The 14672-nt window shown below is 35.2% G+C and overlaps 1 protein-coding gene across 5 annotated transcripts in view; it reads left to right on the top strand.

The window, feature by feature from the left end:
• LOC122635575 (M-phase inducer phosphatase-like) overlaps positions 1 to 14672 on the top strand; it is a 92735-nt gene that overhangs the window by 60456 nt on the left and 17607 nt on the right. The gene's annotated exons all lie outside the window — the stretch shown is intronic.

Raw genomic sequence — 14672 nt, 5'->3', positions numbered from 1 at the left:
TTTTTTTTTTGACAAATTGTTAGTAAATTATAATTTAAAGAACAATCTAACAATCTTTCATAGATTAATCTAATTTCTATATTACAGCAAAACTTATATAATTTTATTAATTGAAAACAAAGAAAGACTATCGTTTACGAATTCTATTAACAATAATATTAATCAATCCTTCCGTTAGAAATATTTGAAAATCTAATTGTATTTCAAAAATATGAAATAGAGTAATTTAAACAGGGCCTAAACTTACCATTCAAAATTACCCTATATAACAACATATACACACATATAAAAGAACGCAAAAATTATACTTTCATGATCGATCGATAGACCGATCGATCGAAAGAATAAATCAGAGATAGGGAAATAAAGTAGAGAAGAAAAACAATTTCGACATAAATAACAAACATAAATTGAAATCATTTAAACATATGTACTAACGCGATAATTAAAAAAATACATACATATATACGATATATATTTTAAATACATACTATGTATGAAGGCTCGCGTTAACAATTTGTCTAACTTCCGTAGGTTTTCCAAGCAGTTACACCTGTTAGATAACCATATGTCTTTTCCTCTTTGCGCTCACGCGTGTATATACGAGGGTATCTAAATACGTAAAAAATAAAAAAGAGAGAAAGAGAGAGAAGGAAAGAAAGAAGACAAGAAATAAAACAAAGAGAGAGAGAGAGAGAGAGAGAGAGAGAGAGAGATAGAAAGATTGACAGAGTGAGAGAAAGAAAGAAAGAGAGAGATAAAGAGAAGCAAAGAGAAGGGGTAGCATGTGCCAGGACGAAGTTGCTCGTGCTAAACGGAATTTCCTCCCCTTGTTAACTCAAGCACGGTTCCTCCTCCTTACGAGCTCCCTCACGGATACATGCCCGTCATATCCTACGTATACTCTACTTTCTCGAAATGCAAGTAGAAAACATTATGCTCGGGTAAGCGTGGCGCGTTTTACCTGCCACGCCATTTAATTATCATATTTCCTCGTATCCCTTTTTCATTTCCATTTAAAATCGATGGAATTCCAAAAAAGAAAAAAAAAAAGATAGAAAATCCATTTGCAATTTTTTCTTTTCGTTCGTTCGTTCGTTGATCTTTAATTTCTTTTTCTTTCTTTTCTTTTATTTTATTTTCTTTCTTATTTTTTCTTTTTTTTTTTTAAATTATTTTTTCAGTTTTTATCTCCTCTTTCTCGTATTTTTTGTTTTTATTTATTTATTTATTTATTTATTTATTTATTTATTTTATTTTTTTATTTTTTTATGAAACCTTCGTTCGACGATTAATATCGACTTCGTTATCGTTTATGTTTTATTTGTTTCAATTTATTTTATATCGTATAAATATTTGTAATTTCAATTCTTTTTCATTAGTAATTTCTATTTTTTATTACATTTTATTTATGTCGTATGTAATTTATATTATACTTTCATAATATTTATAATTGTAATTTTAGAATTCTCTTTTTCGTTGGATAATTTTGTTTTCTTTTCTTTTCTTTTTTTATTATTTTTTTTATTTTTTTTATTTTTTACATACAACACTACTTATCGTTAGATAACTTTTCGTTGAATAATTTGATTTCATACTTATATTAATCCGTTAGATTTATTACAGACTTATACGTTGTCGAATAAATTAATTAAATTAATTGAACGTCATTATCCGAACACATTATCGTAGATCACAATTAAATATTGTCCATTCATCGTGAACATATCTAATATATCTATTTATCCACGTGTATATCCTTTTCCTGGCGCCTTTTCTTTTTCTATTCTTTTTTTCTTTTCTTTTTTTTTTTCGTCGTACAAAATCGAAGGACCCACGTCGCGTGCACTCGATAAGAGGCCCCTAGAAAGGATACCACCGGGCAGTTCTCACAAGAAAACTTCTATTTCGGTGCGCTTCGGGCACTCGTACAGAGGGTCCTTTGTCCGGATGCATAAAGTGAGCAACGGTCCCGAATGGCCTTGGTACGCGTCTCTCCCGTATACGTATGAGAAGGTGGCCCTCTCCCTCCCCCTCCCCTCCCCCTCCTCCTTCTCCACCTCCTCTTCTCATCTTTTCTCTTTCTCGCTCTCTTTCGCGATATAACGCGGGAGTAAAGTGTCTACGTTTGTAGGTAGGTACGTATGTACGTACATGACGAATGGAAATAATGCTATATAGTATAGCAAAATACATATATGTATACATACATATATATGTATATATGATCTATGTATGTATGTATATATGTATATGTATGCATGATGTATGTATATATGTATGTATGTATGTATGTATGTATGTATGTATGTATGTATGGATGGATGGATGGATGTATGTATATGTATATGCAAAAGAAGAAACGAGTGGATGAGAGAAGAAGAAGAAGAAGGAGAAGAAGAAGAAGAAGAAGAAGAAGAAGAAGAAGAAGAAGAAGAAGAAGAAGAAGAAGAAGTGGTCGTACCGCTCGTTTGAGACTTCCGGTCGATGGTTCCACGCAAATATCACGGTCACCGCATCCGTTTCTTTACCGCATTTCCGATTGAGTTCATCCGCGAAAATCGGTCCACAATTCGAGACGAAGATAAAGAAAAAGAAAAAGAAGAAAAAAAGAAAGAAAAATGTGAAGAGGAAGAGGAAGAAGAATAGGTCAATTTTCGAATACCTTTAATAACAGGTTTCTTATTTTACTATAGATAAGATATGTTATATATATATATATATATATATATATATATATATATATATAATATACATGTAAATTAAATTCGTACGTACAAACATTAGTGTATGTTTGATTGGAAAAAAAAGTAATAATTGTTATCATTTTACTTGATACGTAAAAATCGCCATTATTTTTTTACCAACCTGATATACCAACATACATACATATATGCGTGTGTGTATAATATATACGTACGTACGTACGTACATACACATACATATATGTATCTTCTTTTTTATTTTTTTTTTTCGAATGTTATTACACGTACGTATATATTTACGTACCTACGTTAATTTAAAATACGATCTAGACTGTGGCGATTCGACGTCACGCCTTCGTAACGTCGCATCATCGAACGTCACCGATACTCAAGAAGTATCGTAAGAGTAGAAACTGGTTTCGTATATGAAACTTGTCTGCGTCTGCTATCTCTCTCTATCTTTCTCTCTCTTTCTCTCTTTCTTTTTGGAGAGAGCGAGAAAGAACGCCTGTCGTTTTCTCTTGCGTGTCATTAAAGTATTCTCTCGTTTTCGAGCTTAAACCATCGTCTACGCTGCAATTTCGTTGACCAATCCGAGATATTGATATCTTAAATTTTATACACACACACACGCGCACACACATACACACATATACATATATATATATATATATATATATATAATAAAAAAAAAAGAAGTAAGAAACGATCTATCGAATTAACGAAAGAGATACTCGATCCTTGCAAATTCGATATTTTTTACGCAAATTCCGATAATCCTATCGCATACGTTCTCACTCTCTCCCTCTCTCTCCCTCTCTCTCCCTCTCTCTTTCTCTTTCTCTCTTTTTCTCTCTCTTTTTCTTTCTCTCTCATTCGCATTGGCTCTTTTCTCGCGATGTGGTAACAGTAGCGGTACATTAACCGTCTCTTCTGCCAAGCTCCGACTTCTCGTCTCCCTCCTCTCCCCCTCCTCTCCTACACCCTCTTCCTCCTCCTCCTCCTCCTCCTTCTCCTCCTCTTTCTCTCTTCTCCCTTCATCTTCCTTTCCTTCTTTGGTTCGATCTTTTCCAAGCTTGGAATGCGATTCTTGCGTTGCATCGACAGCCAAAGATGGACGCGATTGACATTTTTATTTCGATCTTTCCTTCGAATTGTATCTCCTAATAATTCGTGGTAAAAAGATGGATATATGAAAAATAAAAAAGAAAAAGTGAAAATAAATATAAATATTACGAAAATCAAATGGAAATGAAAATGAAAAAATACAAAGAAGACAAGGAAATCAAGGAAGGAACAAATAAATAAATAAATAAATAAATAAATAAACAAACAAACAAAGAATGAAAGAAAGAAAGAAAGAAAGAAAGAAGAGAGAAAACTGGATATTACCGGTGCATACTTCTCTCATTAAATATCCCGTTACAGTTTAATCGCACGAGGAAAGCCGATTTCACCCAATTTAAAATCCAATTAAACGTTCTCTCTAGAGGGAACATCTCTATAAGAAAGAAGAAACGCTAAAGTTCGCGGGCGGCGTTTTAACTCTCTCTCTCTCTCTCTCTCTCTCTCTTTCTCTCTCTCTCTCTCTCTCTCTCTCTCTCTCTCTCTCTCTCTCTTTGTATCTCTCTGTCTCCCTCCCTCTGTGTATATATACATACATATATATGTGTATGCGAGAGCACGTTGGTCTGTTTACGTTTAAGGAATTTAAAGGGCAGACGGATAAGCGGACTACAGACAGAGAGACAGAGACAGAGATAGATAGAGATATAGACAGACAGAAAGAGAGAGAGAGAGAGAGAGAGAAAGAAAGTACGGAGACGAAGGGCACACCGAATTCGAGGGTCGTTCCGGTCCTCCTCTTGCCTCCGCTAAAGGGCCCAACTCCTCTTTGTCGGGTTCTCGGACTCGTTATAGTCCGTGCAAGAATCGGTGCCTTCTCTCTTCTCTTTTTCTCTCCTCTCCTCTCCTCACTTCACGTCACTTCCCTTTCCTTCTCTTTTCTTCTCTACTCTTCTCTCCGGTACTCTTCGCTTCTCTCATCTCATCTCATCTCATCTCATATTTTCTTGATATCTTTTCTCTTCTTTACTTCCAGACGAGATACGCCGGGGCCTTATATATCATTTTACCTTTTCTGTTTCTTTTCTTTTCCCTCTCACCCCATCTTCTTTATTTTTTCTTCTTCTCCTCTTCATTTCCATTTCGCGGATATTTCGTAACGTAAACGACGTAACGATCCGTTTCTTTATCGATATAATTCGAATTGGAATTATGTGCTCTCTGTATGTTGTGTGTGTACGGCATAAGAGAATGTGGGGGTGGGGGGTGGGATCGTACAGACATATATTACGTTTAAAATAATATATATTTGCGATATTATGATGGAAAGGCTGCAAACGGTAAGTACGTTTACCGTGTCACGACAGCGACAAGAAAGAAGGGAAACGATATTGAAAGAGAGAGAGAGAGAGAGAGAGAGAGAGAGAGAGACAGACAGAGACAGGGAGGGAAAAAAAAGGAGGGCAATTACCGGAGCAAGTCGGGTCATCCCAACTCAAAAAGAGAAACGGCTTCGAGGGGGACCCTGTGAACGTTTCGAAGAGCGGTAGGGTTCTTCTACTTCGTAAGTTAAGAAGTTTTCTTTATTTTTGCGAAGTTGGTTCCTTGATTACAGGATCTTTGCCGCTCATTGGAAGTTCGTGAAAGAGAGGGACCGTTTAAGGATAAGGCCCCGTGGCAGAAAAGAGATATTCGATTTATCTTTCTCTCTCTCTTTCTTTCTTTCTTTCTCTCTCTCTCTCTCTCTCTCTTTCTTTCTATCTTAGTATTTCTCTATCTCTATATATCTATATCTATATATGAGTGTGTGTGTGTGTGTACGCGCGTGTATCTTTCCCGCTCTCGTTCGTAAAATTTACAACCGTCTCACTCCGGGCACTTGATTAATCGTCGGTTTGCGCCGACGAACGAACTTTCTTCGTATTAACGAGCCTAATTTAAGGTGTTAAGGTCTTTGAAATTTCTTTATATGTATAATACGTGTATTTGTGTATATGTATATATATGTTTATAATCCTTTTTTTCTTCCTTCCTTCATCTTCTTCTTCTTTTTTCTTCTTTTTTTTTTAAACCTCGTACGACGGAAGAAAAAAATTGGCGCTAAGAAATTGACACTCATAGATCAAGATTTTTTCGTCGAACGTTAATTAATTAATATGTCTTTTTATTTCGCAAATCGAAAAACCTTACCGAACGTGTTATTTTATTTCGTATTTATATAAGATCGATTTTTCATCGTAAAATACGTAATAACGAGTTTCATGTCTTTACGAGTTCAATTACTACGAAGGAAAAAAAAATATGTCGTGACAATAGGGTGATGGAGATGAGGGTGAAGAGAGGGAAGTGGTGACTTTTAGGAATCATGATAAATTTTGTTACGTCATCGATGCCGTACGAATACGTTGCGATTCGTCAATTTTTTTTTTTCTTTTTTTTTTTTTTTTTTTTTACTTGGATACTTTGAAATCCTAAAGATTAGAAGATTAGTTAGACGTAAGATTAGTGACATTATTAATTTTTTACCAAAAATTTCTTCGTTCGTTTTTCCCGATCAAATAGGATCTTCTTATATTACTATTACTACTATTATTACTACTACTACCTCCTCTCTTTCCTCTTATCTGTATAAATTTTTAACCAACTAATCGAAATGGTTAGTTAAATGGTTTTTTTTTACAACCGATTTAATGATTTTTATTAAAAATTTGACAACTATATGGCAAATTAGGAACTTTTCATTAGACATCCAAGTACTAATTTTCTCGAACAGGTAGTTATGCATATCGTGCTGCAGTCGTAAATGTTTTATAATAACTCTTCCATTTGTTCGAAACACTTCAAAATTTATACCTGTGATAATTCAAATTTCGATGGAAAACGATTTTTTTTTTTTTTAATATTCATAAATAAACCACATCGTTTTTCCATTAACAAAAATATTTTTATATGCTTATACAAAATTTACAGCATCAAATATAAGTTTTTCAAAATTATATTTCAATCGATAAATCAATGATCGTTCTATGAAAAATGATAAATAATGATCATTATTTAACAATCTTACACGTGCATGCACGCGTTCGTGTTTCTCTTTTTCTCTATAAAATTAAAAACATATAATAAAAATTGTTCCTTCTGCATCTTTAAAATTAACAAACGCATCTTTCGTCATCATAACACCAACATAGTTTCATTCGATTCACTTATCATTGACATCGATCATCTAACCTATAAAATGATCAAGACATTCCGAATAAAAAAAAAAAAAAAGAAAAAAAAGAAAAGCAAGAATTTCTTGCCACTGTCCCGTAGCAAAAAAAAAAAAAAGAGAAAAAAAAAACTTAAGGAGACCCTCGATATAGACGTTTACGTTATTACACGTGTTACCAAATTATTCAATAATTAAAAGAGACCGATGAAAAATGTCCGATCGAAAGAAAAGAAATAAAAAAGAAAATAAAATGAAAAAAAAAAAAGAAAAAGAAAAGGACAAGAAAAAAAAAACAAATAAGGATTCAAAAAGTGATAGAAGGATAGATGTCGGTTGTTCTTCGTAGATAGTGATGATCGGCTAGATAGATCGAGTGATGGAGCCTGCGCTGTTGATGTTCGTCGCTGGCGGTCGGCGGCGCAGGATTCAAACGGCCGTAGCCGTTGAAAATTGTAAGGCCGATACTCGGTGGGCGATACGCGGGTTCTCTCTCGCGAGAAGAGAGACGAGGAGGTGGAATATCTCTCTGTCTTTCTCTTTCTCTCTTGTTCTCTCTGTCTCTCTCTCTCTCTCTCTCTCTTTCTCTTTTTCTCTTTCACTCTTCTTGAGCGGTGGGAACGAGACGCGTTGTTGCACGGCATGGGTCTCTTCTCTTACGTCGAATCCAACCAACGCGCTTAACATTTTCCTCGTCGCTCGCGTTGCCGGCAGAGCTCTGGTGTTGTTGCTATGCGGAGAGAGGAGAGACGACTTACGGGGATGGGTCCAAGGGCAAGGAGGAGACGAAGGAGGTGCCCCGCGTTGTCGGGAGAATCCATCGGTGTGTGTGGTGTTTGTGCCGGAGAAGAGAGCGAGTACACTCCCGCTCTCTTGCTTGTTGCCGTTCTGTCGTTGTTGCTGCTGCTGTTGCTGCTGCTGTTGCTGCTGATGCTGATGCTGATGTTGCTGATGTTGCTGATGTCGAGATGCTGTTGGTGTTGCTGTTACTCTTTCTTTCTCTTTCTCTCTGTCTCTCTGTATTTTTCTATCTTTCTCTCTCTCTCTCTCTCTCTCTCTCTCTCTCTCTCTCTCTCTCTCTCTCTCTCTTTTGCTGGTGCCCCGTAGCCCTGTGGTGCATGCCGTTCGAGATGGAGATGGTGACGAAGGAGAAGCACCAGAAGTACGAGAGAGAAAGAGAGAGAGAGAGAGAAGGAAAAGGACCGAACGAGAATGCGCGGGAACCACCAACGAAGTAGAGGCACGACGTTTCTCGAAAGAGTAGGACAAGGAGAGAAAGAGAGAGAGAGAGAGAGAGAGAGAGAGAGAGAGAGAGAGAGAGGACTATGGCTCCTCGAATTTTCGAAAGGATCGCGAGGGAGTCAAGCGCGATCGAATGAACCAACGATCCATCGATCGTATTCCGTTGCTGGGGGGAGTCCCAGCTTATATACATCACGGTTTCCTCTCCCTTTCCTTCCTATTTCGTTTCTCTCCTTTTTTACTTCGAAGAACAAGCAAAGTCGCGAGCAAGCACTTTCGATCTTTGATTTAATGAATTTTGATCATTCTATTTCAATAAAATTAGAAATTCTCGAGATTATCTTACTCTTCGATCTCCATTTTCTTTTCTTTCTTTCTTTTTTTTCTTTTAGTTTATTTTATTTTGTTTCGTTTCTATTCTTTTTTTTTTTTTTGCTTAAATAATTACGAAAGAGTGCTTTTTTTCTTCCTCTTAAATAGACGAGGCAACGATTTAAAGATATGGTCGCTCCGCGTGAACATCGAGAGAGAGAGAGAGAGAGAGAGAGAGAGAGAGAGAGAGTAAATGATATTGAACATACATTCGATATGGGAATGAGAGGATTATTGTATTAAAATATTTCACATAATCTGGTTTTATATCTCTCTTTTTATCTCTCTCTCTCTCTCTCTCTCTTCGTTTTTTTTTTCTAAACGAAGAATAGTATAGAAAGAGCGTCGCGACGCGGGGCAATGGACGCGACGGGAATGCATTCCGGTGTTCGCGGAATACCCGCGATGCATCGTGCCTTTCTGTTTACAAACAAGAACTTCTGTCTCTCTCTAACACCTTCCTTCCTCGTGTTAACTCTCTTTCTCCCACTCCCACGTGTAGTCCACGCCTCTTCCGCCTCCCTCCATATAACTCTTTCTCTCTTTCTCTCTTTCTCTCACTTCCTCCGGCATCAGTCTTCTCGTCTACTCCTTCTCTCTCTCTCTCTCTCTCTCTCTCTCTATCTTTCTCTCTCTCTCTCTCTCTTTCTCTCTTTCGGTCTCTCCTCTCGCGAGAGTTCCTATGTCGCTATGTCTCCCCACCACTGTGGCCGGTCAGAACGACCGTTGAGATTTAAATTCTTCTGCGGGAGGACGAGGAGATTTCCAGCCTGGGAACAGCTCGACGATGGCCTCTACGGGATCAACGAAGAGAAAAAGAGACAAGGAAAGAAAGATAGATAGCTAGAGAGACCGAAAGATCGAAAGAGAGAGAGAGAGAGAAACATACACATCATATATACATACATACATCATATACAGAAAGAGAGAGAGAGAGAGAGAGAGAGGATATATATAGATAGATATTAGAGACACGGTATCATCGGAGAGTCGTCTCTCTAACCATAAGCGAGACACTTGTGCCAAGACTTTCACTCGTTGACATACGCTAAATAGGACACACATTTTTATCACACTTCCATTGGCGGTGTCCAAACTTTTGTTCACAATCAAACGTGATGGCTGTTACGGGAACGGGTGCGGTCGGAGGTACGGTGTGAAGGGGAAAGATTGTAAGGAGAGGAGAGGGGAGGGAATCACTAATGGCCCGTCTCAATTTATCAAACAGATAAACACCGACTCTACCCCTCCCTTCCCTCCTCCTCTCCCTGTTTCCACGACTCCCGCCCATCACGAATCGCTAACACGATCCCCTTTTAAACGATCCGTTGCAAAACAACAACTATACGTACTAGAACGATCCAATGGTTGCTTATTAGATCGGGAGTTTAAACAGGGAAAAAGAAGATTTATTATCGCGCTTGAAACTCGATAATGTAATAATGTAATAATCGTGCTCTGGGAAAGTAATCGGATATTCAGGGACGAGGAAAGAAAAAAGCGTGAAGAAAAAGAAGAGGAAAGAAAGAAGCAAGAACAAAAAAAATTGTATTAATAATAATCGATATGTGATATTGACGGAATCGATAATATATTCGTACGATTAAGATCCTGCATTACTCTTCATTCTGATTAGTGCTATCATTATTGTTGTAACGGTCGAAAAGGGTCGGGGAATCGAGAGATCGGAATGCGGCTTGGCGTTTCTACTTGGCGACCTGCTGTAAGGCCGACTCCTTGTCGTTTCGACTGGCTTAAGAAAGAGAGAGAGAGAGAGAGAGAGAGAGAGAGAGAGAGAGAGAAGAAAAGGATATAAAAAAAGAAAAGGATAAGAAAAAAGTTCTCGTAGAAGATGAAGGAAAAACTATTGACTATCTTCCTCTTTTCTCTCTCTCTTTTCCTTTTAATTTCCCTCCCTCTTTTCTCTCTCTCTCTCTCTCTCTCTCTCTCTCTTTCTTTCTCTCTCTCTTTCTCCCTCTCTCTTTACTCAGTCTCGCATGAATTCTCTCACAGTCGGTGACTGGAATCTTCTTTAGGTCTTCGTCCTTTTAGTTATATCGATCGAAAGGGTCTCTCTCTTTCTCTCTCTCTCTCTCTTTCTCTTTCCATCCCCCTCCCTCATCCATCCCACACCCACCAGATAAGGATTACCGTATCATTAATAATTTCTTTCTCTTTTTTTCTCGGCTTTAGCAAAAAGGATATCGTCCACATTCTTTATGATTTTCAGATACCGCATCGATTGGTTTGCGATTGATAATTGGCTTGATAAAGCTAAAGATGAGCGATAAGGGTTGGTGTGGAAGTAGTGGAGTTACTGAAGGTAGTGATCGTGGTTGTAAAATGATGGTAGTGATGGTGGTCTCTTTAACGAACGATTTGAACGTCTGGTTTCGGTCGGCAGTTTGTAATCTTGAAAACGGGATTAAAACAAGTTTTCGTTGTTGACATTGCCATCTTTGGTTATATAGCGTCTACTTGTAGTTAGGGCTATATACTCGTGTGTATGCATGTACGTAAGTATTCTATTCGTGTGACGTTAAAATTGCATTTTTCTCGGACATTTTCTTTGATTTGTTACAGTCTACTTTAATATTTTCTTCAAAAGTTCTTTACCGGTTATCTCGCACGTCCGTAGGCTCGATGCTTTCCTGTTTTCGTTTCTTTTTTCTTTGCTTTTCTTTTCTTTTCTTTTTTCTTCATCGAGTGTACTTCGCCGGCAGAAAGATATTACACACGATTTCGAGTTAAAGGGAGGAACGTGAAGAAAGAGGATCTCTCTTATGCCTCCTCGAAATAGGTCTTTGAAGAGGTAAATGGTAATGGAAATAAAAAAAGAAAAGAAAGAAAGAAAGAGACAGAAAGGGAAAAGATTTTAGGATCTATTTTCGAAGGTTAGACAATTTCTCTATGTACGCTCTTTTCGGAGACCCACCCCATACAGAGACCACCGCAACGGTAAAGAGTCAAAAGGAAATATAAATAGGCCCATATATCATCTGTTATCTTTTACTTGACTTAAGCGTCTGTTAATATCTAATAATAAGAAATTTGAAAGACGAATAAAAATAAAAGGAAAAAAAAAAAAAGAAAAAAGAAAACAAAAGTCCCTGCAGAAAAAAAAAACATTAAAAAAGAAAAGATTCTTCCATTCAAAAATTTTCTTACTGATCGATACTCGTAAGATCCCATTCATGAAAAGAACGGATTCGATCTATCGAACGACTCGAGTTGTTTGTTATCAGTCGATGTTATCGATCGAACACGGTTACGATCAAAGAACGAACGTGACATACGTTCGAGTGCGTAGCACGTACATAGATTAGGTATACGCCCCCATAAGAGTCCTGCTAACTCTCTCTCTTTCTTTCTTTTTCTTTCTCTCTCTTTCTTTCCCCTATCGTAGGTACCCCATCGGTATTGTTTAATATTGCTCGACTGCTAGGGCCATATACGGGTGCAGCTGTTATATACGCGCGATTATTCAGTACCTACCGAATAATCAATAAAACGGACGGACATTCGAAAAGGTCCCGAAAGGTTTGACGAAAATCCGTGACCGTCAATCACTTATGCGAATTTTATTTATTCGTTTATTTTTTTTCTGTTTTTTTTTTCTTTTTATTTCTTTTTTCTTCGTTTTGTTTTAAACGTACGAACGAACGTTTAAAATATATTATTGATAGAATATTCTATGGTATTGAAATGATTAACGATCACGATTTATATTCTTATTCATGTAAATTGATATATCTATTAAATCGACATATCTATTATATCGATATATCTATTAAATGGATATCTCTTGTATCGATATATCTATTATATGTACATATGACTATCGATCATCTTATTTATATTTTACATTTAAATGGAGAAATATTCGAATCTTCTGATAAATCGAATTTATAAAATGTATGATTTAAATTTTAATACAATGTGAATTGAAATTTACTTATTAATGAAATTGAGCAAATTTATGAAATTGAATAACTTTGCAAAACCGGGCAAGTGTTATACCCTGAACATTTATTTGTGATTGATTACTTTGCTCGAATCAATCGAAAAAACTTTTGAACTTTGACTTTAGCAGCTGCCACAGTACCACGTGATGGTATTTCACCCACCTTTCTAAAAAAAATTATTCTAATCCGACAAACGAATACGTGATCCTTTTTCATTTCGATGATGATAATGATGATCGAAATGTTTTAGAATTTTGATTTATTATCACACAGAAGTTACACTTTCAATGTTATTCCACAGGTGATCTATTTATTTCTTTTTTGAACAGAAAATAATTCGCTATTGTAGTTTTTTTTTTTTCTTATATCGGATTAAGAATTATTAATATAATAACTTTAATACGTACTTTTGTAATTAATCTATGATCTCTATTGTTTTAGTCAAATTCAAACGAGATAATAATGAAATTATTTCATTCAAATGAAAATACTATTTCATTATTAATAATTTCATTATTATTTCATTCAAATGAAATTATTGTTCGATTTGAATTGGACGAAAACAATAGGAATATTTAATTATTAATTTAATTATATTATTATAAAAATTTAATTTAGATATTGTTAAATAAAAGAAAAATCAAATTTGTTAGATACTTCGTTCCAAATTGAGAATCATTGAAAATCAATTTAAATTTATTGAACGATCTTTAAATGAATCCAACTAAATATCAGATATCGTACAAAATAAAATTATAATGCGATCGATAAATATTAATAATATACAATTCGAAATATCTCGCTAAGTTTGTAATTTTGTAATAATTATGATACAATACAAATTTGTTTTAGCTATGACGTAATGCCTGACATCGTACAATATATATGTATAAGAATTATTAAATACTATATATATATATATATATATATATATATATATATAGTATTTAATAATTCTTTACAAACTTACTTTCTTCAAATCGGTAAAAATAATAAAATTAAATGAATCTGATAAAATGATAGAAAAAGAAAAAAAGAAAGAAAAACTATGAAATTGAGAATGATGGTCGTCCAGTAAATCACATCAAAAAAAAAAAAAATTTCACGCAATAGGAAGAACGCGTTACCGTTACTTATAAACATTAAACGTAGGCATATCTGCAAATCGTTATCTTGTTCGTAACGGCATTGATAACTGGGTCCGAAGGGGACCTTCGATAAAACCGTTATAAAGCAAGCTATAGAGAGGCCAAAAAAAAGATATATGTACTATATATCGTTCGAAAAGTATCAAACATGAGTCGATTTATATAAAATCATGGCGAGCATTAAATTCCTGTGTATCTAAATAATCGATGATCGATATCTATACGGAATCGTTTACGATCGAGAACTTCGATATTGCCGATCGTGTGAAATTTTACGAAATAAAAATGCATCGATCAGAAAATTATAATCATTTTCAATAAAAATCAAAACTCATCGTATTCGTTATAACTAAATAATCGATGATCGATACCTACACGAAGTCCTTTACGATCGAGAACATCGATATCGTCGATCGTTTGAAATTTTACGAAATAAAAATGCATCGATCAAATATTATAAACATTTTCGCACAAAAATCATATCGCACAGTATTCGTTTACCTTTCATAAGATTCGTTAGATCTAATACGAGAAAATTCGTATTACCTAAATGATCGAGACATTTAGTCACTTCGATCGAGAGTTTCGATATTGTCGATCGAGTGAAATTTTATTGAAAAAAAAATAAATAAATGAATAAATCAATAAATTACCAAAGAAAAAAAAAATAACATTACTAAAAATACATTTCAGTCATTTTTTTACGAAAGTCAAATCTCATCGCATAAACTGCAAAATATAAAATGCAAAATGATGTTCATATTTCTCATAAAAAAAAAAAAAAGAAGAAACAAAAAAGAAAAAGAGAAAGAAAAAGATAGAAAAAAAAAAGAGAGAGAGAAAAGAAAGAAATTCGTTAAAATCAACGTAGCGAAATACACCGAACTAATTCGAACGAGATTTCAAAGCTTTTTATTATTTTTTTTTTTTTTTTTTTGACGAATCCCACCAATAGGGTCATTCT

This window comes from Vespula pensylvanica, chromosome 18 (assembly GCF_014466175.1).
Source record: "Vespula pensylvanica isolate Volc-1 chromosome 18, ASM1446617v1, whole genome shotgun sequence".
In the NCBI taxonomy this organism is placed as follows: Eukaryota; Metazoa; Arthropoda; class Insecta; order Hymenoptera; family Vespidae; genus Vespula; species Vespula pensylvanica.
The sequence above is the reverse complement of the archived record's forward strand: the minus strand, read 5'-3'. Positions and strand labels throughout refer to the sequence as shown.